The sequence below is a fragment of the Heliangelus exortis genome, chromosome 1 (genome assembly GCF_036169615.1).
Source record: "Heliangelus exortis chromosome 1, bHelExo1.hap1, whole genome shotgun sequence".
NCBI classification, from domain to species: Eukaryota; Metazoa; Chordata; class Aves; order Apodiformes; family Trochilidae; genus Heliangelus; species Heliangelus exortis.
Genome location: NC_092422.1, coordinates 115,530,116 through 115,555,448, shown reverse-complemented (window position 1 = coordinate 115,555,448; position 25,333 = coordinate 115,530,116).

Sequence of the window (25,333 nt, the reverse complement as noted above, 5' to 3'; positions counted from 1 at the left end):
CTATGATTGATCTGCATCTGGCTGAGCAAATGTCCCATTTGCCTGTACATATGTGGGTTGCATCCAGGAATACCTGGAACGTGCTCATGTTGCTGAGTGCATTTGGTGGTGCATGAAGCCTGTTGTGCAGAGCAAGGGTAACTTGTATTGTACGTGTGTCTGCAGGCCTGCAGGCCTGGAATTGTCTGAGCCTGTGGAAGTGGCTGCATGTCCAGAGATGCTGCTATTCACACTTGAACTTCTGATAATAGTTGTCAGTGTGAAAGTCTGGGCTTCTACTGTCTCCATTTAGGGTGTCCCTCTGAGTGTCTGGTAACCTGTGTGCCCATGCAGGCTGTGTGTACAGGGGTACCACAGGGAGTACCTTTATTGCTATATATATGTGTGATGGGTGTGTTGTGCCCAGTATTCCTATGACTACAGACTGTTCTCTGTATCATTACATGTGGAAGAGATCTATCTCTCTTCCTCTCTTTCTTTCTCTCTCTCTCTTTCTATCTCTCCTCTGTTTCTTTCTCTTTCCTTCTGTTTTTTCTTTCCCCCTTCCCCTTTCCCTCTCCCTTTCCCTCTCCCTTTCCCTCTCCCTTTCCCTCTCCCTTTCCCTCTCCCTCTCCCTTTCCCTCTCCCCTTTTCCCTCTCCCTTTCCCTCTCCCTTTCCCTCTCCCCTTTTCCCTCTCCCTTTCCCTCTCCCTTTCCCTCTCCCTTTCCCTCTCCCTTTCCCTCTCCCTTTCCCTCTCCCTTTCCCTCTCCCTTTCCCTCTCCCTTTCCCTCTGCCTTTCTCTCTCCCTTTCCCTCTCCCTTTCTCTCTCCCTTTCTCTCTCCCTTTCTCTCTCCCTTTCTCTCTCTTTCTTTCTCTTTCTTTCTCTCACTTTCTCCCTCTTTCTCCTTCTGTCTTTTTGTCTTTCTATTTGTCTGTCTGCCTTTCTTGCTGTCTTTCTATTGCATATATGTTCTTTAATTTGCATATGTATTCTTTAATTACCCTTCACTTCTCATCTTCTGCCTGTTTCCTGTGGCTCATGTACTAGCAACTTCTAGTTGCTTGCCTATAGCAAGTTATGGTTGGATTTTTTTCCAAGAATGTGAACCTTTGTGGTAGACTGACAGAAAAGCACAGTGTGTCTATCAATAGAAGGATTTGCCTTGCCCAGGTTCAAATATGAGTGAAACATCAGTGGACACAAGGTACCAGCTCTCAGGAGAATTCAAACACGCACCACCATGGATTATTTCATGCCTGCAGAGCTTTGAAGCTTTTGAATAAGTCACCTTTGCTAGCAGACAGACATCTGCATTAGGGCAGTTGTCTTAGACGTGAGTGGATTTAGGCTAAGACTTCAATGGATTTAGGCTAGGGTTGAGCCCAGCCCCTAAGTCTGGTCTGCCTCTGCTCCACAGCATACTGTGCAGGCGTTTGTTTTAACGATGAGTCCCACAAGGATGTGTTCTCAATTCAAATTTCCCATCAGTTCAGGGGCAGCACTACTGGCACATGTATTACAAAGCTCTAACTGAGGGAGAACTGCAACTTTCCAAGAAAGGGCAGCACAATTACCTGTTTCTACAAAGAAAGCTGAGAGAAGGAAAAAAAAAGGAAAGAAAAGGAAAGACACAGAAGTCTTGTTCCTTTATGCTCTGAGTTCTTTGTAGTTTTCTTTGCAAAGGTCAAAGAGTTGTCTCAAGAAATGGAAAATTATCTGAATCCTTTAAACTCTAGTCCTTTTTCTTCTTAAAGTGGCCTAATTCCAGGGAGCTTAAAGTCTAACAAGGGATTTGATCCTACCTCAATCTCTCTCTTTCTTTCGTTCTCACAGCAGGTTTGATGGCATTCAGATTGCTCATTTGTATTTTCTTTTGTGAGACAAAGCACTTTGGTTTCTCAGAGCTCTTCCACCTGTCATATGTGTTCTTTCCTCTGCCCGGCAGACAGACAACACTGCTAGAGAGGTAGCTGAAGGGAGCAATCCTTTCACTTTAATTATAAGAAAAGAGATTGGAAAAATGTACTGAGTTAAGCATTTTTTGAATGCCCCTGAGATGTGAAGATGTGATGTCTGAGGTTGCTGACCAACCCAGCGTGCCTCTGCTACTGCATGAGGTGCTGTGGCTCTTCTCCCTGTCATAGCCATAGTCCTCTTGGTAGGACTTACACTATGTTTTAGCAGGGGCAACTAATTTCATTTTGCCTATGAGGCTTATGGTTTCCTCCAGTAAAAATCTCCAACTTAATGCCTTTCCACTGATCATTCACCTCCATAGAGTTGACATGCTTGTTTGCACATGGTCATAACAAAGCTAGAAAGATGCTAGATAGCCAAGATGTTTGAGTTGCTGGGGTCCTTCCTAGATGCTTGGTAAGAAAAGAAAAATTGTGAAAGACATTTTTTTTCTCATCTTTACACTGAATCAGTCCCCAGAGCCATGAGAAGGTTCAACCTTGCAAACAGAGGCAGGCAACACTCTTTAACAAGCAGTAGAAGAGGTGGGGCAGGGTCCTCAATGAGGAAGGAAATGAAGAGCCAAAACTGTGGTTATGTTTGGCCCAAATATGGCAGAGTTTTAGCAAAAAAAACCCCAAACCTCACCACCCTAAACACAAAAAAAAAAAGCCAGGGAGAAAAAAGAGGAGAAGAATTATTGTAAATATCAAAGCATCTTAATTTTGACTGTATTGTTTCATTTCTGATACACCCAAACATTAAATTTTGACATTCTTTTCACAGGAATAGCTTTGTTTTTTGAAATAGCATTAACACTAGTCTAAATTAAGAAACAAACAAACAAAAAATAACTAATAGGCAGTAGTTTGAATAATGCAGAAAAGCAATAAAACATTCTATCATTCTATCCACGTCTTCCTTTGTGCCAGTCCCAAATTCAGTCAACCCAAATACAATGTTTTTGATTTTTTTTTTTTTTTTTTTTTTTTTTTTTTTTTTTTTTGTGGATGAAAACCTTTGCAAAGTTTTGTTTCAGTTTGAATGCAACCTATTGTTTTTCTTACTGGGTTTTCACTGAGGCACTGCAACAGACAAACCAAATTCCTCTTTGGTCCATTTGACCCCTGCCTACTCCAGCTTCTCATTTGAGCAATAAGAGATGGGGAAAAGAGAGTATCCTGAAAGTATCAGACTTGAGAGGTACCAGCTCACAGGTCCAAACTCTCTTTACTCATTCCTGAGATTTGTATGTCCCTGATGATATAGGGCCTATTAGGAAAAGTCTGTATCCTCAAGACATTTTTTCCCTAAGTGACACACTGTCTCCAGTATTTTTATAGGACAGCACTAATTTTTCATAATGAGACACAGTAGGCTCCAGCCCTTTAATAGACTTGTCAAGTCCTATGTTTCAGGATGAAATTAGCTCATTTAGTTTCTGTCTCTCACTCCCCTGTTGTGGTGCTGCTAAGATGCAGATGTGCAGTGCCATGATCCTCTGCTGCTCCAGAAGGATGTAGCCAGGAGGTCTGGCTGGTGCTGTTAGGAAGTCAAGGACCCCACACAACTGCTGGGGTCCTGCAAACATCACAGTATGTGCAGTGACAGATGCAAAATGACCCAGAATCCCCTGTCCATGTCACTCATACTCATTTATCATGTCAGCTAGTGCCTGCATATCTGTGGCAGTTCTGTGTGTGCTGGCTCAGAACATGGATGGGAGAGGAAGCCCCTTGGCTTGGGACCTTGCACTGTTTTGTCCAGCGTTAAGGAGGGTCTCTTGCTGGTTTTCTCTCCTAGGGATGTTCCCTCCAGAACTGCCTGCTCCCACCACCTCTCCTTCTTGAGGCAGAACCTCCCCAACACATAATTGGGTGGGCCAGAGTGGGACTTCACATCTCACCTCCACTGCTGTGGTGGGTTTACTCCTACCAAAAATGAGGACTCAGTGACAACAAGTGTGTAAGGCCTTGACAACCTGGAGACCAGGATCAAACTATTTTCAGCCAAGCAGATTGCTTGGAGGAAAAGTGCAAGACCAACGGTGGGAAGGGACTTTTCACAAGCTCTGGAGTGCCACCACCCAAAACAGCCGACAGTGGAAGTGTTATGGCTGAGAAGCTGACTGCTTTCCTGATACCGAGAAGCTTGTTGTCATAAAATCCCACAGCTTTTAGAAGGAATAATTCTAAAGTAAAAAATATTACTGGTATGTCACTATCACACTGCAGGCTGGCCCGAGAGTGGCATTCCTCAGCAGAGTCCATGACACCTACCATTAGTAATTCACAGCAGCAGCGCTCCTGAGAGACTCAAGCTCAAGCAGGAGGGAGGGGGACAAGGTAAGTTTGCCCTTCCCAGCTCTACAGGGATTTGCTGTGCGTGCCTCCAGGTCTCTTCATCTCTGGAGTGGGTGGTTTGGGAGATTCTCACTTAACAACACAGAATATTCTGAGATGAAGAAAGGGGAGGGGGCCTACAGGACAGCTGGAGAGGGTCTTTTTGCAAGGGCTTGTAGTGATAGGACAAGGGAGAATGTTTTCAAATGGAAAGACAGTAGTTTTAGACTGGGTATTGGGAAGAAATTCTTCACTGTGAAGATGGTGAGACACTGACAAAAATTGCCCAGAGCAGCTGTGGCTGCCCCATCCCTGGAAGTGTTGAAGGCCAGTTTGGATGGGGCTTGGAGCAACCTGGTCTAGTGGGAGGTGTCCCAGTCCATGCAGTTGAAACGAGATGATCTTTAACACCCCTTCCAACCCAAACCATTCTGTGATTCTGTCATTCTATGGTAAAGAGAAGAATGTAGATAGGACTTGGGCCTGCCAAGATGTGTTCTTCTTCAGCTTTCTCTTGTGTGCTGGTAAGTTGCCCAGCCCTGCTGGCCCTGCCAGTCATCCCCGCTTTCTTTCAGCTTTCCATGGTCCAGGTATGAGTACGTGTGTCCTACTGTGTAGCTGCAGAGCCCTGCAGTGCACCTCATCACACATCACCTCTGTGTGCCTGCAGTGAAGGAACACTTGTGTTGTGAGCACCCTGGCACCCCCTCTCCTGCCAATGCCAGTCAAAAAAGCGGCCCTTGCATTAACAGCTGGCACAGCCGAAGAGCTTGCCTGCCTTATTAGCAGATTCCACTTATCTGGAATCTGCTCACCGAGCAGAAACTGCTCCATAAATCCTCCCGCAATTTGCATTCCTCTTCTCTGTCGCTCATTACCGCTGACCTCACTCGTGCTGCTGGAGCTGATCAGCCTCCCTCCCACCCCTCTGCCCGCCGGACGCCTCTCCATTACCAAACCCTATTAGCAGCGGCACCAGCGGGGCCTCCGCGAATGAACGCACTACTGCTGACTCAGGGAACGCTCCCAACTCTACTCCCTGCTCTTCACTCCCTCCCCAAGCCCCAGGAGGAAGGCAGGGACAGCGGGAGCAGCTCAATTGCTCTCTCTCTCCTGCTTCAAGGCGAGGCTCTGCATTCTGGGGAGCACAGTGGGGTCATTACTGGACTTACGGTCTTGGAGGGATGGGTGGGAAATGAGGTGTGTCGGCTGGAAGCATCTGATGACCAGAAGTGCTTGCTAATCAGCTGTGGGCACCCTCAGTTAGCAGCTCACCCACTCGATCCGGGTGGATGCGGGTTTCCAGTTTTGTACCTCAGACTGTGGGAGGCCTGTCCCTTCTGCTTCCTCCCTTGGGAGCAGAGGAGAAGCAAAGAGAAGCATCTTGCAGCAGTTGCAGACTGAGAGGGTGCATGAGGAGGGTGAAGCTGCTCAGCCTCTTTCACGGTGTTCAGCCATCTCAGATCCAAGCCATTCCTTATGCCAGGGGCTTGTGATGGGCAGGCAGGGGTGAAGAAAATGAGGATTCATGTAAGCGCCCTTTTTCCTGTGTGCCAGGGCAGTGGGAACTCCTGCTGCCTCCTCTTATCTTGCAAAGGCATGGCAGCACCAGCTGAGTGCTAGGCTCCCAGGCAGAGGAGACAAAGGCATGGTCACCAGTCCTTTGGCCCCACTTATTGATGCAATGAAGGGCTTGAGAGGGGGCTTACACTGTGCTTGTAATTTGAACCTGTTACACTGTCCCTTCTGTTTCATTCTGGAGCTCCCATAGCAAAGCACTACACCAGATGTTGCCCAGAGCCTCCAAACAGCCATGTAATGCTCTTGTTTTTCAGTTCTCCATTCAGGGTTGAAATTGTAAGTGGCCAGAGTGGCTGCAGGTGTGCACTGACTGGAACGCCTCAGCTCAAAGCATGCTGGAGGAAAGGAGCAGGCTGTTTTCTTTCAATCCAGGTGTGTTTCCTTAAGTTTTAGAAACTGAAAACTGATTTTCATATCAGTCCCCATGTCTCTGATTCCCTGTAAATTCCCAAATCCCTTGTGGGTTGTATGGGAATCTATCAAAGCTCACTTTCTCTAGATAGTTGACCATCCTTTAATATTTAGTGGTGTTTTATGGTCTCTGATGTAGTGGGTCTACAGAGGTCAGGCTCTTCTCCCAGGCAACTAGTGACAGGATGAGAGGGCATGGCCTGAAGCTACCCCAGGAGAGGTTTAGGTTGGATATTGAGGAGAACTTCCTCACAGTAAGGGTGATCAGACATTGAAATGGACTGCCCAGGGAAGTGGTGTAGTCATTATCCCTGGAGGTGTTTAAATAGAGACTGGATGTGACACTTAGTGCTATGGTATAGCCAAGGTGGTAGTGTTAGGCCATAGGCTGGACTTGATGATCTCAGAGGTCCTTTCCAGACTCAGTGATTCTGTGATTCTATGAAATAGCTTATGCTGCCTTTACTCTGTGAAGAAGTGCTCCTCCTGTGATGTAAGGAAGTGTTTTATTTTAGTGAGAAAGGAAGGAGGGGTGTGGGCAGATAAAAAGCCTCCTAGTGTTCCCCAAGCTCTTTACCTTCGGTCCAGGGCAAAGGCCCTTCTTTGCAGGGAGAGAAACATGTTTACTTAGTAATGCAGAGGGACCAAGATGCACTCTCATTAAAATACAGCTCACGTATAGCTGGGAGTTTCATATATAGGCTTTTTTTTTTTTTTTTTTTTTTTTTTAACCTTCCCTGTCTTGATGGAAACAAAAGGAGGAGAAGAGAAAAAAAAAAAAAGTAAGAAGAAAAGGAAGGAAGTGAATTGCTTAATGGAGGTGCTCTGCCTGCATATTTAATAGACTGATTTTATTGAACAGAAGGTGAAAAAGTATGCCTTGTTTGTTGCTTGCCTGTCAGCCCATGGCAAGAAGGCATCCTTTCCCCTGGCTGGTGCCTTTTATTAGTCAATGGTTTCCAGAGTGTAATTATACTGTAGATCTGAGATGCATTATACACACAATTACAATTCCCCAGAGGAGCCTGTTATTTATTAACTGGGGAGATATTTGTTCAATTGTTTTGGAGGGCTAAGGTTTTCTTTTGTTTCTTTCTCTTTTTTTCCCCTCCTCTTTCAGCCGTAACACAGATACTTATAAAAGGTCTGTCCTTTGTGGCTCAGCAGGAGTAGGGTGAATGGCCCATTCTCTGTTAGCCCACCATGGCATCTAAAAGCCTTGGTAAGAAGGGCTGCAGTGTGGGACTACGTCTGCAGGGGCAGAACTGAAAGCACTCAAAGGTCGCATGGGAAGTTTTATTTTCTGGGATCCTGGTTTGCTTTCACACAGGGGAAGTGACCTCTGGGTTTTACACAGCCCCTGTGGAGGGACTGTTTGTGGCTTAAAGGCTAGCACAGCCTTGCCAAATTTGTGCCCTCCTGTGCATTTCTGTAAGTCAGAGTCCTGTGTTTATATTTCCTAGGATTAGAATGGTTTGGATTGGAAGGGATCTTAAAGACCATCAAGTTCCAGCCTCCCTGCTGTGGGCAGGGACATCTCCCACTAGACCAGGTTGCTCTAAGGCATCCAGCATGGTCTTGAACATTTCCAGGGAGGGGATATCCACAGCTTCTCTTGGCAACCTGTGCCAGTGTCTCACCACCCTCATAGTAAAGAATTTCTTCCTAATATCTGACCTAAATCTACCCTCTTTCATCTTAAAACTGTTATCACTCATCCTATCACTACACAGGTGTGTAAAAAGTCTCTCCTCAGCTTTCCTGTAGGCCCCCTTTCAGGTACAAAAACACTGCTAAAAGATCTCTTCAGAGCCTTCTCTTCTCCAGGATGAACAACCCAAGCTCTCTGGAGTTGTGCTCCAGTTTGCCAGACCTGGATGCTCACCCAAAGCACGTTTTGTCATCTTGTGTATTGAGAATACTTGAGAGCATACCTTACTAAACTAGAAACTATAGCTTGGCCATACAGTTGAAAAGTGGATTTCGGAAGTCTGTCTGGGCAAACAGCATCTCTTTCCAGATTTTATGGGCTACTCTGGACATGCAGAAGGAAAATCTCAGCTCTCATTGTTTTAACAGCTTCTATTCCTTATCTCAACAAGAACCCAAAGGGTGGAGAAGAATGACAATAAAAATATAAAATATGAGGTTACGGGTTTAGCCATCACTTTATGGCCACAGAGCATAATATAATTGGTCACCAGTCAGTCAGAGCAAAGGCTCACTTCGCTTCATCTGTCCTGTCTCTAAAAGCAGCTGATAGCAATAGAGTAGGAAAGGAATATAAAAGCTTTGCAGCCTCTCTCCCTTCAAATATATGTTTCCTGAAATGTAGTGAGCTCTGTTAAAAATGCATCCCATCCATCTATCATCCCAGGTGCTGTCCTGCTGGGATTTTTCCATTTCCACAATATCCTCGTTTTAATAAGGTGACCAGAACAGGGCGAGAATCATTTCCTTGTTATTAATTATTAGCATCACTGCTGTACTGCAGTGTGCTCAAGGGTGGAGAGCTGTAATCCCCAAGAACCTCCTGAAGGGCATTTTATCTTCCCTCACACTCCTAACCACTGACGTGTCAGACCTGGCCCCCTGTCTTTCCTCTCAAGCTGTGCTTCATCCCTTCTCCCCTTGACCCTACATAGCTGGCCACTGTATCTCCAGCACCTCCTTGTCATATGTTTTATACCTTCTATAGACTCTGCCTGTTTGGGAACATCCTTTTATTATGTCTGTAGGGGTAGATTACATCTGAGAAGGTTTACAGGTATAATCCTTGTGCAGGGTGAAAATTTTTGACTATTAGAGGAGCCTATTCCTGTTTGGTTGACGTCACTTGGGAAGGTATTTGCAGTGCTCCAGCCCTCTCTCCAAAAGCCCTCTTTTCTCTTATGGGCATAATGATGTTCATGCTGGGATTCATTGTGCTAAACTGTACATCTGGATCCCCACTGACATGGCTGCTGGAGCTTTCCCTTGCAGGCAAGACCTCAGGTGGCACTTGGGGTTCTTGCTTCAGTGTGTCTGACAGCCTATGCTTCTGGTAGGTCTGGTGTTCCGTGCCTGGCAAGTGTTACTGTCAGCACAGCTGTCTCCTGGTGCTTGGCCCACTCTTCTGCTGGGTGTCTCTGCCTCTGGCCCAAAAAATCAGAGAGATGGCATATCTACTCTCCAGCCACTGCAGCTGGCAACCCAAGATACCAACAGAAGCTGTTGGTGGAGGTGAGTTTGGGTTGTCACTGTGTATGGCAGCAGCTAAAGCCCAAGCAAGTCCTGTTGCAGGCAGTGGTGGTAAGCAGGGAGCAGGCAACTAGGAGAAGGTGACTTCTGAGACCACCACAGCTTGTGTGCATCCCACTGAGATTCCCACAGCACTTTCTGCTGTTATCTTACAGTCATCCTGAGGGTATTTTCTCCTGGCAGCCTTTTCTTCTGCCAAGAAAGGACAGTAGCTAACCTGAGAGTAAATCTTAGAAGAAAAAAAGGAGTTTCTGTTTTCAAATGAGAAAAGAGCTGCATCAGTCCACGTATGTGCTTTCTGAAAGTGGCTCCATCTTTGTAATCCTTTTGCACCTATGATACTATGGTGAGTTAAGAACCTAACTTTTTTTTTTTTTTGTTCCTAACAAAGAAATAGTCCATTTGGCATTGGGTTTTCGCTTGTTTCCATTTACACTGACAATATGCTTGTAAAAGGAAGCAAGAGGAGACCCTGCTATTTGGAAATGGCATCTGTATTTTACTCTCTTTCATTAAGTGAAAAGCAATGTCCATAAACTACATTGTGCACAAAGGTCTCTTTTGCACCTTGATGCATAGCAGAGCATGGTGACGATGACAGCTCTTGAGTCTATTGGTTTTCACTGCCAGGCTAAATCCTGCTGCAAAAAAAAATGGTAGAAATAGCTTTTAAAGGTCTTTGTTTCAAGTCCCAACACCTGCCCTATGTCTGAAAGATTGTAAAGATGAGATACTGGGTGAAATGTGATGTGTGCACAGCATCTGTGATTTAAGACAGAGAAACCCAAGGAAATATGAGAAAAACAGGCCTGAATTTCAATAGGCATCTTTAAATATCTACTTTGTAAGAGTTTCTAAATCTTCAACTGAAGCAATTATTTAATATATCCATTTGTCCCTGGTGCCAAATTTGAAAATTGAATTCAGTAATTATAGATCAGCCAGTGGAAAGCTCCATACATAACCTTAGCTACACAGCAGTTTTGAAGCCTGTATACTAGATCCCACAAAACTTTAGGACTGGAATTAAGACTTAGGACTAGAATTAAGACTGCTAAACAGTACATTCCACTAGACATGAAGAACAATGGAAGAACTGATTAAATTAGTAAATATTTAGGTTTTCATTTTCTTTTGCTGGTCTATGTCATTTTCTGTCTGTCACCTGCAGCAGATGAAGTTCATATCTCAGCTGAACACACAAATACTTGAAGTTCATTTTGGGTGTTTATTTGTTAGGCATCCATTTGTTTGCATGAGCTGTATGGCTTCCATCAATTAAACTGTACCTGGTTCATTATGTGAGATCATTTTGCAGTAGCATAAGGTCATGAACTGTAGTGTGATTCCTCATAGTGTTTGGGGGATATGTTGCCACTCCTACTCAGAGAAAATAATGGGAGTGGGGAAACCTGCACATCATTGTGTTTGTAATTGTTGGTTCACATGATGGTAGTTCCCTTGCAGAAATTACAGAAGTAATAAGATGTTTAGGGCTAGAGTCTGGTTTTAAATCAGAGTCTGCACCTCTTAGGATATAATGCAGAGCTCCTCCAAGAACAGGGAGACCACAGTTTTCCTGGAAGACATTTTTCACTTCCCTTGCAAAAATGCTGCTGTGTATTTCCTTTTGGTGGCTTCCTATTAGGATGACTCCTTGAATAGCAATTACAGGAGACCTGGAAAAATTTATGATTTTTTATTGAATATAACCACTTCACCAGTATTAAACATTCTTATAGAAATGCCACTACATACTGCATACACAACAATTAATTTGTCCATGACCAAGTCAGCAACAATGTTCTTAGACACATATATCTTAGGAAGGGGAAGGTGATGACTAATTAGTATTAGGAGTATGATCAAGGGTTTATATCTTGTAGTGTCTTAGATCAAAGATGATGTGGGCTTGGTGTTCTCAGCCTGGATCCCTATGGGCATGTGTCTGTGTTAGGAAACCACATTAAAATCTGGCATAATTCAATATGATTAGCTGGTTCTGTTCAAGCAAAAGCTGATTTAATAGCCAAGGGTGTCAGAAAAGTGGAGAGAGAACCTTCAAATTCAGGGACTGAAATAACAGGGGAGCTCAGGGCTGAAATAACAGGGGAAAAGCAATGAAAAGGGGCACAGCTGTGAATGGGGACCCCAGCTCTGGGGTGGAGGGGGAGATGTGAGGAAGGAGTGAAAGGTACCAGAAGCTGGGTGGGTGCTGTGACACAGAGATGCAAAGGTAGAGGGGAGAAGGAGGGCTGCAAATCAAAGGAGAGCTGACTGCACTTTAATTAATGGTACGAGTGTTAAGAGGTGTGAAGTCACCTCAGCACCAGCTCACTAGATGTATGGGATTAGTGTGTATAATAATGAAAGGGTAATAACCAGCATTTAATTGATATGGTTGGTGAAGCAGCTGACCCCTCAGCCCAGTGGGCATTTAGATAATGTTTGGAACTGCATTAAGCCAAGCTATTTCTCTATTTTGGGGGGAGAGGAGAGGGGGTGGGGAGGAGAAGGGGGGAGGGAAGAGGTGGGATATAAAGGGAAAGGAGGATAGGATGCGTTAAGGGGAGAGCAGCAAAAAACATTTCATGAAAAACAAAATGTAAAACACATTTCCGTGTTTCCCCTGATCTGTGGCATCTTTAGCAACCAGAACTGTCTTTTTGCGTCAGACCAGCACTGTGTCCAGCTTGGCATCTTGCCTTATGACAGAGTCCAGTATCAGATGCTTGAGGATGTACAAGAAATCTAATAGAGCACAGGTCTGGCCACCTAAGTTCATGCTGCCTTTCTCCATTGGCTGCCTAAAGATACCCCCAAACTAGCAAGAAGTTCTTCAGCTTCTCTCTGGAAGGGCAGGGCTCTCCTGTAGGTTGTTTGTGACAATGACTTATCTGGTACAGACACTTCAGCTGTCCTGGGGCATCTCAAATAGTACTACAACCTGATGTTTGTACACATGAATCATTCCTCAGATGCCTGCAGGATTCATTCCTGTTCTTCCAGTTGCAGAAAAATATCTCATCCCTCTACTCCTGTGTTATAGTTGTTAGCTCATCTTGGATAAGGTAAGGTTCTCAAAGCCTTCTAGGGTTGGGGCAATATAGAACAGCTGTCCCCAGCAGCCTTGTCTTCCAAAGCCTTCTCCCTAGCTGATAATTTTCTTGCAGCACTGTGTCCCCATGTGGCCCGTGGCTCCCTGGCACAGTGTATAAATGAGGGCAGCATTGCTCAGGAACTGATTCCTGCCTGGATGTGTAGTTCTGAAGGACCTGTCTATGGAGAATTCCAGGATCTCATGGGATTTCTTCACCTCTTAATAAAAATCCATTGGAACCTGCAGGAGACTGCTTAAGGGCTGACTAATGATGTTTTACCTGACTTGCAAGAGAAACTGAGAATCTGACATTGGGAAGGTATTTTTTCCTTCAGTCCTTTATATTTATGGCACTACCTTGGTATGGCTAGTTGAGATCAGCTGAAGCAGCAAACTAAGAGAGTCTTCAAAACCTTTCGTGGAGCTAAAAGCTGTCAAGTGACATTGGAACAGTCTCTTCAGTTAGCCATCTTATTCTAAAACATACCTATCTGTTAACTCTTGTCATTCTTAGTAGCACCATGCACCCTGCTTCTCAGAGTTCAATGGTGCTATGTACTGCAGTGAAGTCTTACTCGTTGAGTGGGCTTTGTGGAAGCAGCTGAGTGGAACTGGATGAGCAATTCCAATGATAATTGAAGAAAATGGGAAGGCTGAAACTCCTAAGTCACTTAGGCTCCTTTGAACTTCCCATCCCACCAGAACAAGGACAGCAGGATTGGTCCCTGTGGAAGGGTGATGAATTATACACATTCCTACAACAGCATTCAAGTTCCACTGTCAACATTTTAGCACGTGCCTGCAAGCATTTCTCTGAGTGTTTGTGTGCACACAAACACAGAAACCAGAAATTCACTATTAAATATTAATATTAAGAATAATAATCCTTATGACTGTGGGACTAGATGATCCATGTTGTAAGAGCCATTCTCCAGCCTTGGTTCCAGTGATCTTATGTTGCTGGCAGAACAAGTTTTGAAAATATGGGTACTACTTGTCTGGCTTCAGGGAGCAGAAGTTGTTACCCTGATTAGTTTCTGAATAGGAGTGCTAAGGAAAGCTGCCAGGAAAATAGCTTCTTGTTGAAGAACACAGTTTTTTTTTCCATCTGTTGAAACCTGCATACTTGATGGAGGCATAGCAGGTGAAGTGAATTTCCAAAGGAAGGCTTCACTGGAAAAAAACTACAGCATGGATATCCAAAGCACCTGGGATCTTGGTGTCTTCAGCAGGCAGCTGCACACAACTGGCATACCTGGGGCAGTAATCTGGGTCTTAAACCATAAGCAATCTACAAGGAAGAGTGAAGAGATTTGTGGGTATCCCATGCTGCTCATGGGACCTGGCTGGCTGAGAGGGAATTGCTGTTGGAAGGGATTTATTTGGCACGAGTTCAGGCAGACAGAATTCCTGTCATGCTGTAGAAGGGCTGTGGGGAGGTGTCAAAAGACACTGAGCCTCCTGCATGGAGTGTGTTGAGGGGAACAGACTGCCACAAGTAGAAACCTGAAGTTCTGAACACCTCTTCTAGGCTGGACTTTTAATTGCCTCATCATCATCTGTAGAGAGGAAGAAGGGCTGACGTGTCTTGTTGGGAAGTGATTACTACAGTGCCTTTGGATTGAGCATTGCATTATGTTGAACTGAGGACATTATTATTCATGAAAAGGCATCCTGGAAAGCTTCAAAGAGGGGTAGAAAAAAAACTTCAGGTTTTAATACTAATTAGAGGAGCCTGTCTCCCAGGTGTGAGGTGTTTATCTGTGAAAAGCAGGAGATAGTGTAGCAAAAAAGAAATGCACGCTGGAGAATAGAAGATCCAATAAATGGTTGAATGGATTGGAGAAAGAAAAAAAATAAGGAGGAGGAAGAAAGAAAACCAAAAACAAAAAGGCAGATAATAAAATAAGATGTTTGCACTGAAAATGAAGGGTTTGCAAAACAGCTCAGTTTTATTTCCAAACCAAAAAAAAAAAAAAAAAAAAAAAAGCCCTGAAAATGATATGTTAATGTTGAACAATAAGTAGAAGGAGCTTTTTATTTTTTTCCTTCTTCCTATTAGCAATGTTTGTCAACTCCATGATTCTCTTTCACACTAAGCAACACTTGTGTTATGACAGCTCAGAGCTGACTTCTTCAAGTATAGGCAAAATGGCTTTTCCAGGAGCTGTTGCACTACCCAAACCAGGCACTCTAGTTATGCTGCTTACTTTGTGTGTTTTCCCGGAGGATGCAGGGGTGATCTTCCTCAGCAGCAGTGGCTACTTTGGCTTTCACACCTCTCAACAATAGAGGACATGGGTAGATGTAGTGGTGCCAGTCCATCCTTCCAAATATGCTTGCTGCCATAGTTCCTCCGGCAGAATCAGGAGCATCTCCCTGGTTCCAAGATGTCCTGCACAACACCTTATCTTTTGGGTCCATATGACTGGGCTCATCCTTCCATTGCCCTCCATTCCATTAACTAAAGGGAGGAGAAAAGGGGAGCCTGAAACTTTTCTGTGTGGTGTCACAACTTGCTGCTGCTTTGTATTTTCAGGCATGCAATATACATGTAGCCATGTGGCTGCTCTGCTGTGACAGATGTTTCTATACATGTGCCTTATAGTTTTCCTTATAGTTTTTCTCCCCATTCTCTTGTGAGTTAAGGAATCATTACAGGTGCTTTCATAGCTGACTGGGTGACAGCTGGCCAGCTTCAATTGCCCTTTGGTGTACACCTGGAAGGTAGCTTAAGTGAAGAGATTTTATTTTGCTACCTCTCTGGATGTGAAATGTGGACCTGTTTGCATCTACGGTTCAGCTGTTGAACACTAACTACTTGAGGAGCAGAATTTCTCCCACTTGTGATTGCCTCCCCATAGCCTCTGCTAGGGACGAGACCCCATGCAGGAGCAGAAGGGACAACAGAGCAGGGGTTTGACTCTTTCTACCATAGAGCTTTGCACTTTTCCTACCAGTCAGACAATCCTCCCTCTCTGAACATCACTTCAGAGCAGAATTCAACAGAGGGGAAAAAAAAAAAAAAAAGCAGTAAGCTTTTTTCAGTGTTTTTTCCTTGTGGAGCATTCCCTTAGATGACTACAGAGAAACACATTCAAACAGAACATTAAAGTTAAACGAGGCAGTACAAGGCTGTATTTAAAAATAACAGAAAAATGTTTCAAGTTCTCATTTGATAGGAGTTGGGCAGCTATATAACCCTAGCAGGTCGCCATTCTAATGACAATCCCAACAAGAAACACAGCCTGATAACACACACTAAGACAGAAGATGAGAGCAGTATTCAGAGGTACTAGGAACAGCAGGAGACAGCTGTTGCACAAAGCTGCTTATTCAGAGAAGTTAGATCCCTCCATCTTTCCTTGAACTTAGCATAACTAGATGCACAGAAAAATATCTACAGCATAGGACAGAAATTAACATTACAGACATAATACCATCATAGAATTACTGATAAACCCTCACCTTTCATACTTAGCTAATTTCTCATCAACTCCTCTTAAAAAAAAAAAATAAAAAAAAAATATCAGGAGTTGGAGATAGGCAGTGAAAATGGCTTGGAAGGATTTTCAGATAAGGAGAGACTGAAAAAAGATGAAGGAAGATATTGTTCAGAGAAAAGATGAATAAGAAGGGGTATGTTAGAAGTACATAAATAATAATATTTAAAAAGGTTCTCAGTACTGGGACAAAAGGGTAGCCTTTGAAATTAAAAACCAATCCAAAAGTGCGGAGAATTTTTTTTCTTTTTTTATGGTACCATACTAAACAGTGGAACTGCCTGCTGCAGGGCGTTATACACTGAGCTCACAGGCTTAGTAAAAAAAATAAAAAAAAAATAAAAAAGGAAGCTATTTCTGTGGATAGTGAGAACATTCACAGTTACATTAGAGAATATAAAAAATTTATAAGAAATATCAGCCTTTGAGATTCAGGGCATAAATCCAACCACTAACTGCCTGGGGTTATAAAGAAACTTCCCCAATGGACATATTAGTTAGTTAGGTCCCTTCTTAAGTGTTTTACATCTATCCTTGATGCTAACCACTGACTAAGACAAGGTGTTACAATAGTTGGACAATTGGTTTGATTGGCTGTGAAAGTTGCTATATCCCTTCCTCACCCTCTCCAGCTGTGCCTCTGAACCTCCTTATCTTGGGGCACAGCAAACACCTGACAAGGCACAGCTTCTCCTTTACTCTCCAGGTACTCTGGTGTGTGGGTAACCCCAGGGCTGAAGCAGTCCTAAAATGAAGGTGAGAAACCAGCACAGCTGGAGACCAGGCTCCTCACATCATCCTGGCCAGAGCAGGCTGGTACCAAAACCAGGCACAATAGCACTGCTGTTCCAAGAGCTGCCCCACTACTTTGGCCCCAAGGAGAACCTCTATCCCCTCATTGGTACCCATTTGCAGCTCTCCTGGTGTAGCTTTGGCATCCCTTGTCTGTCCCATGAAGCACCAGGGTTTCTCTGTCCCACAGCAATGTGGTAGCACTTTCATTACAGCAGTCAGGAGACACAGGTCAGGAAGGGAAAGAGAAGTACCTGGCTGGCTTTCTCTTTCCCCTGCCTGTTTAAATTTGCCCTTCATCTGATCTCCTGTGTGAGGTGATCTGAGATAATCAGTGTGTTTTTCCTGGTGTTGTTCATCTATCCCGGTCTTTCTTGGTTTTTTTTTTTGTTTGTTTTTTTTTTTTTTTTGCAAAATGTACCCCTTTCATTTGCCTAATTTCTCTTTGTGTGATGCCTCAAATGGAGAAATCTGTGTTCCTGCAAGGCAGAGTGAGAACTGTTTGTAACCACTCTGTCAACATTCCCTGGCCTGTGCTGGAGAAGCTGAGTTGATGCCAGCAATTAAAGCTATTTAGCAGTTCCCTGCTTAGAGTAATCACTTAGGGGAAGTAATTGCAACTTCTTCTCACCCTGTAAGGCTCGTGCTATGTTACTTTTGACCTCAGAAACAGTTGTGTCTGGTAAACTAAGAAAAATCAGTCTTCATGTGAATGACTCGGTGTGCCTTTTGCAATGGGTCAGCTGCAACTGCCCAGGAAGTGTTCCTATCTCTTGGCCATCTCTTTGCACTGATTCAGAAACTGGCATGTAGCAGCTGCATTGCTGAACAGGATGCTGATTTGCCATCCTTGTGCCTCCAGCTGTTGAAGTGATGAGACTAGCAGGAGAAGCAATAACTAAAGTACACTGCTCCTTTCCAGAGGCAAAAGGACTCAGAGAGCTGGAAGGAGAGAGATTCTTAGGAGGTAGAAAATGGGAAATGCTTTCCCTACAGGTGAATTCTGCTACATCCTATTAACTACCTGACTTCACAGCATCATGGGAGGACAGTTTGCCTACATACACATGCTCATTCAGATACCATCACCCAAAAGGACTGAATCTACAGGAGGCTGGTGAGGTAATTTACTCTTCAGACCTTTTTACTATGAAGTTGTCTTAGTTCTTGAGTTATTTCTTTGCTCTCACAGCATGATACCAGTCATTGCTGGGATAGGCTTGTACTGGTCCTTCAACCTCTGCTATAATAATTTCCAATTCTGCTTTGGTCTTCCTGTATAGCATTTAGGGTCTGGTAGAAGAGAAGTGGAGGGAATTCTTTTGGTTTAAAGCCACATATTGATACACTGGTTCCTCCTTCAGTTTGGCCGGATCTCCTGGCTTTGTACATTCACCTCTGCGTTTAGTTCATTTCCTTCTTGCTAAAGAATTCCTGCCCTTAAGTGTAACCCAGAACATTAAAGCCTCACTCAGACCTAGACTGAATAGCTAAGAAATTTGACCTCTGACTCAGCAGACCCAAACTGGCACCTAGACTTCCTCACAGCTTTTACCCTGTGTGACCAGCAGCAGCCAGGCTGGACCCAGCCCTGCCTCTGTCTGTACAGCCAAGCACCTTCCACCATGCCTGACTATGTGTTCACAGAAAAGGACCAGGGAAGCCTCTGCTTTCCTGCCTTTTCCTGTCTCCTCAGTCGAATCAGTGTCTAAACACCTTGCAAATGTCACTATGTCCTTCCTGCCCCTAATGAAGTAGTTTATTGTTTTGTCTTACGGTTAAGGAAATAAAGATTTAGAACAAGGTGGACTGATGGAGCCCAAGTAATTCATAAATCCCAGCTTTCCATCCTTGCTGCATAGTGTTTTGTGTGCAAGACTGGGTTAGCATTAGAAGTTCTGTCTTGCTATACTTGGATGTATCAACTTAAATTCTCCATTCAGCTCTTTAGTCTCTGCTCTCTTTCTTATCACAACTTCCTCTTGGCATCAGTGTGGCCTTTTGGAGGATATTGCTAAACTGACAACCTTTTGAACTAAATTAACGATGGCACTCTTCCATTCCAACTATTTCAGAGTTCCCTTAGGTTTTATTTTCTTTTTGAAGTCCATGAACAGGGCTTAGGCTGTCTTCCTAAGGTGTGAATGCTTTCTGAAGACTGTGTTTTTCTGGGAGTCAGGTTTACACGATAAGTTATAAGGAGCCTGAACTCTTCAGTTTTGTTCCAGTTTTGATGGCTCCCCATAAAAAAGGTGTCCAGATGATGGGGCTATTATTCATTACACTACAAAGGCAGGGGCAAGGTGTAGTACTTTGATCTGAACGAAAAATGTTACATTTTCTTAGACTGCCCTGTTTTTCATTTCTGCCCCAATGATTACCAGAATAACCTAGTACTGTGCCTCAGCTATCTCCCTGTCCCACCCTTGACTTTTCTCTCTGATGAAGAGTGGAGTTCACTTGAGTGTAGAGAAGGAAGCCCTGAACACAGTTCAAAGGAGTAAGTTCCCAAGCAGGGCAGAAAAAATCAGCTTTGGCAGGATGCCCTTGTTTGGCATCGGTTAAAACAAGCATATGGAAAAAGAAAGGGAATGAGGAATGCTCTGTCTGGGCAGATTGGTACATGATGTGGAGTTTTGCAAGATGAGCTTTTAGACAAGACTGCACTGCTGTTTGACATGCCCTGTGCAAACCTGAGCTCTCCCACACTTCTGAGCTTCTTCCTCTGGACAGCATTTATCAGGAGGACATTGCAGGGAGTATCCTCTTATCCCACCCTTCTTTCTACCCCCTTTTTCTTCCTCTCTGTTTTATTCTTAGCCAAGCAGTATCTGCAGCAGCTGAAAAATGTAATGTAGCTGCTGCTTTGCTTTGTTTTGTTTTCCTCCTCCTTCCCTAGCTCCCATGGTTGCCAGTTCCCTGTGCCCAGCCAGTCTGACACTGTGGGTTTGGGGTGACTGACCCGCAGCCTTGGTTTCTGCATGTTTTGGTCTGAGAGCTACCTGCAAACCCTTTGCTGTGAGCAGTCAATATTCATGATTTGATATTCGGTTGGCATGATTGGTCAATGAGGTGACAGAGCTGTGCCTTTGTTCTCTGATTAGATGGCTGAACCTTTGTTAATTACTTCTGCCAGAAATGAAGTCTGGTGTGTGATTAAGTGGTTCTAAGCTACAGGCCTGAGATTTACTCCCTGTGAACTCTCGTTCCAATGGGACTTTGCACGTGTGAGGGCTCTCTAAAGAAACTGTAAACAGAGCACAAAATTGGTCAGAGTCATATTCTGTTTCTAAGTTATTAAAAATGTCTTTGCTATACATTTGACCCTGGTAATGACTTCCAGCCTTTGCAGAACACAAGCCCTCTTTTGGAACAGTTCCTCCCAGGGTGTATGCAGTACCAAAACCTCATCACACACCACAGCATGGGACAGACTGGCTTGAATCCCAGTACCAACCAAATAGGAGCACATCATCTTCCACTGACAAGCAGATGGAGTGGGCTGGGAAGAAAATGGCATTTCTCGACTCTGCTGCACCCTGCACCAGCCTGTTACATTTTTGATCTGGGTCAAACGTGGGCAAAAAAATACCTGCCTGTTGAATTAGTGTGAGCAGAAGCTAAAGAGTTTAACATGTCTTTTAAAGTATATTTTTAATGTTTGATTAGTGACACATGGTGGTTTGATTAGTGACACATCAGATACCATCTGATACCATATACAGGTCTTTGGAGCAAAATTAATCCACCAGAATGTTCTGAACAAGTTTTCAACCAGTTGAATGAATTAATACTGGGTTGGTTCTTTGTGTCATGTAGCCAAAGTATTTTTAATCTATTGGTAAAATAATTGGATGCTACATTTTGTTAAGTGTGCACCGACCCTCAGTATCACATCAGAGGAGTAACTGAAAAGTAGTTATTTGGGTGAGATATATATTATCAGTCATTCCCATTGCATCAACTTTTCTTCACTTTGTGAGAAAGCATGTACAGGTATGTAGTTCCCTTCCCTCAAAAAAACCCAACTCAAATCCACTGTTACATTTGATTAAATGGAATAAGAAGTAACTATTTCAGGATTTGGTTTTGGTTTCATGAATCTCAGTAATTCTTGCCCCAGTGGATCAGAGTAAACCTCTGGCAAAAAGACTCTTTCATCCAATGTCTGGAAAACTTGGGTGATGGGTGTTCTTCAAATTCCTTTGAAATGCAGACAAGAAGAGAACTGCTTTTTATTTAGTTCTACTGCTCAACCTTTTTACTGGTCTAATGCAAAAAGGCCAGAGTTAAGATTCAGAGCGACCATATGTACCAGAGCTGCCTTCATTTGAATGCCCTGTTGCATATAATGTGATCTTAAAGTCATGCATGATGGAAATTCCTCAGAGACTGGTGCAGTGCATTAGCATTAGTCATTGCAGTAGGGCTGGGTGGAGAACTTTAGAAGTTGTCATGGTGATGGATGCATAGCACACATTAGAATGAGAATCATTACCATGGACCAAGCAGAAAACATAGGAATTAAAGTTTCTGTGCTGGACTCCTGAAACACATCAGAATTTGTGTCACTGTAAGTCATGAATATCACAAGGACTTGGATGTGCCCTGTCCTTGTACAGGCACTTTCAAAAGGTTGAATGCCTTGACTGTCTGTTATATTACTTAGTTGCAGCACTGTGAGTAGCCTCATGGATGGAGTAAATTATGAGTCAGAGTTCCTTGGTTCTGGTGCCAGCTCTTCTGCTGACTCATTTTGTACCCTTGAGTGATAAACTTCCCTCTCTCTTCCTCTCATGTGCATGACACTGTATTTACATTTCCTTTTAAAGCAGACCTGAGTTTCTGCCATGAGTCTTGCGTGTGTCTAATATTATGCTTTGGAAATAGTCCCAGTGCCTTTATGAATGAGTCTTTGGAATATGCAGATGAAAGGTGCCAAATGTAGTCACATCACCTCAGACTTATACAATTTTTTTTATTTTTTTTTTTTTTCTGTTTGATGGTATTTCTTCTTTAGGCAGTTGTTTATTCTTTCAAAAAGTCCATATGAGACTGGCCAGACATTAAGGAACTCTTTCTGATACTTTCTAATGAACTCTAGCTTGGGTATCCTAAAGATGAATGCTCGATTTCATGACTCTATCCACCTATCTACAGTATGTTCCTGAGCTACTTAAAATTAAACTTAGCTATCAAAATGCTAAACTTGATAGCTCATTTATCTTTCTGTCTTCCAACTCTACATTACAATACAGCAGTGATTGATCTTGCATCTTCAAGGTACTATATAGTATAAAAACTAAGGGAAGATTAATTAAAAGCCATCGCATCCAGACAGGTTTTTAAATAAGTTTTAGATTCAGACAATATATCAGCTGAAGCAGAAAGATTCCAAGACCCTAAGCCTTTAACTATAAGTGAGTTTCACTTTCCTTCAGGACACAGAAAACCCCATCTCACCAGGAACTAGAGTCAAAGTCTGATTTGGCCGGGCAGGCCCATGGCAGGTGGGCAGCATGCTGTCACATTCACAGCCTTGCTCTCCAGCAGTAGTGAACGTGATGTCCTTGAGGACTTCTGCTGGCTCAGGGGAGACTGTCAGGCTCATGGAGGGATGCTGAGTTGGAAACAGTATTGTGGAAGTTTTTTTTCAAGTAGTCCCCAGCTCCTGCAGGGATGGAGCAACTTGTCTGGGTGGCATTTAGAAACTGTAGAGATGATTAATCCCTGAGTGATTAGACTGAAACAGAACATGCCAATGTGGAGCAGGTATTTAACCTTCCTATCATTGCTGAACTTTTCTGAACTTTTCTGTAAAAGTTTTTAAACAAAGAGCCAAAGTTTCAGTTTTCTAAATCAGACCTTTTAGTTGATCTAAATATTTGATTTTCAGGCACAGTCAAGTATACATCGAAACTACTGAAATTGAGCCTGAATTCAGTGACAGCTGCATTTGAGCTGTCTGTGTTTGAGTGGGAGATCTGCAGAACACCACTAAACAATCTACTTTTATGGTATTTCTGGCTAAAGAGAGACATATGGATACTGGTCATCATGGGCTTTCTGGTACCACTCCTTATCGAAGTGGTTTAGCTCTGCAGGGGCTTCAGAAGCCCTCAGCACATGCAGGTCTCATGTGCTGAAGTTTGGGAGCACCCAAAACTCTGGTTGCCTCCTGCCAAGGTCTACCAGGGTCTGAGTTCTTTGGAAAGACCCTTACTGGGCCACTCTCTGGATGCTGAACTCGTGAATGCACTGTTGGGTTTTCAGTTGAACTCAAGTGGCATAAACTTTTCCTTTGCCCAACTTTAGCCTGAGACAGCGAAGTCCTCTTCAGAAAGAAGAAATGGAGAGGCTCTTGGATTTTCATGAGTTTGATTAAAGGGTGATATTTAATCCACCTGACAGCTGAAAAATACTAGAGGGATGTGGGATGGCTGCCATGACAGTGTTTGAGAGCTCCCCATTTTGCTTGTACAGTGTCAAAATGCCTTGATAGCATACGGCTGATTCAGGGATTTTGCCTTGGGGGAGGGCAAGGGAGGGGAAAACTAAATGAATACAAGGTTACAGCAGCAACTCCGCTTCACTGGGGATCAGCAAAAATCTCTGCGACATCAGTTGGGCCCAGCTCTGTCCTATGTTATGCATTAGTGTAACTCTTGGCAGAATAAGGCTCTTTATCTCTAATTTACAACATTCCATTCATTATCAGATGTTTTAGATGTTTTATATATACACACACAGACACACATATGTATGTATATATATCTTTTCTCTCTCCTTGTTTTCTTTCCAGTTCAGTTAATGTCAATAAGAAGACAGTTTCCATGCTGTCTGTTCTACTCCCTGACACTGCTACTTAACTGTCTGTATGAAATAGGAATCCTTTTGAATTTTCAGTAATTCCATATTCATGTCTTTAAAGATGAGCTGTCCAGGATACATCAAGTTTGGTAATTTCATTTTTTGTGTTTTGTAAGTGAGATATGTTTTATTTTCATTGCTGAAAAGCAATTTGAGTCAAGATGGATACCAAAACCACATCTGCCTTCACTCTTTCAGAACTTGGCTGTGTGGGTTTTTTGTGAGTCTCAAATTAATTTAATTTCCCTTAACTGAGATGATTGTACCATGTACTTCCTCTTGAAGAAAGTCCTGCTGCTAGAAAGATGGCAGTCAAAGAGCTAATCACTAGAGTTATAGCAAACATCTCCTGCCTCATAACAAACTCTTGAATGTATCAGATGTGCAGACATTTTAATTCAGATGTTTACCAGTCCATGTTCCCCTTAGGAAAGAGAAAATCAGAGAGACTGGTGAGAAAGAGAGAACAGCAATTGAAAAGAAAAAAAAAAAAAATAGTTGAATAGGCAGTTGGGAATCATGTAGAGTGAAAAACAAATAGACTGAACATGAAATACAGGCCAGAAATGGGGAGGGGGAAAATAAAAAGGGAAAGTAGACAATACTTTCCCATATTTTCATATTTGGTTCTGGCTTGAAGCAAGGAGGAAAGTTGAACAGGTGAAGAGGCCAAAGACACTTTCCACTCTCAGCCTTCTTAAGGTTTCTAAAATTATTTCAGGTGGAGCATTCGGAAGTTTAGACAAAGGTTTTGGTCTTATTTAGTATGAGAAATTTGCATGGTTCTAAAATCAATTTAATTCAGCCTTATGTCATTCCTGGTATAGTTGAAGACATCCTATGCATTTCAAGCTGGGACAGCTCTCTGCAAAAATCTAGATTTTGTCATAAATTTCCTCAAGGTGTTTACATCTTCTGGGATGTATATATAATGACCTTGATAGATTGTATGAACACCTACTGCTCATGAGGATGAGCATAGAATGAAAGCAAGAGAAGAAACTAAGCAACAAAGAAAGCTGACATGTGATTGTCTGACCACAGAAACTCATATACTTGCACATTTACACTTCTCACAAATTACTATGAGTCTGCTGGAAGTTTGGAATCAGGTCTGGGTCCAAGCTAGGCTGTGGTGGTGATGCAAATATTTTTCTCTGTGGAATATCTAAGGTTTTTGTGTGTGGTGTTGCCTTAAACCTTGTCTTCTTGCAGGAGACACCCAGTAAAGATGCTGTTGAGCAGATATTACAGTGATGTGGAAGTTACAGTTGGAAATTTACTTTCAGTGCTCTTTTCCATGCATTTGGACTCAGAGACCAGAATGTCTGCCTCTAGACCTGTGGGAAATACATGGTTTTTTCTTTCTTGATCAGGAAAAAAACCCCCAAAACCCAAAAACAACAAAAAACCCAGAACCACACATCCCCACCAAGCATGCAAAGAAAGCAGGGATGACAGTGTGTGAGAATAGCTGCCGGAAAAAAAGCCACAGTCAAAGGAAATTATCTTAATAGAGTGAAAATTAAGATACAACTGACAACACAGTCTTTCTCT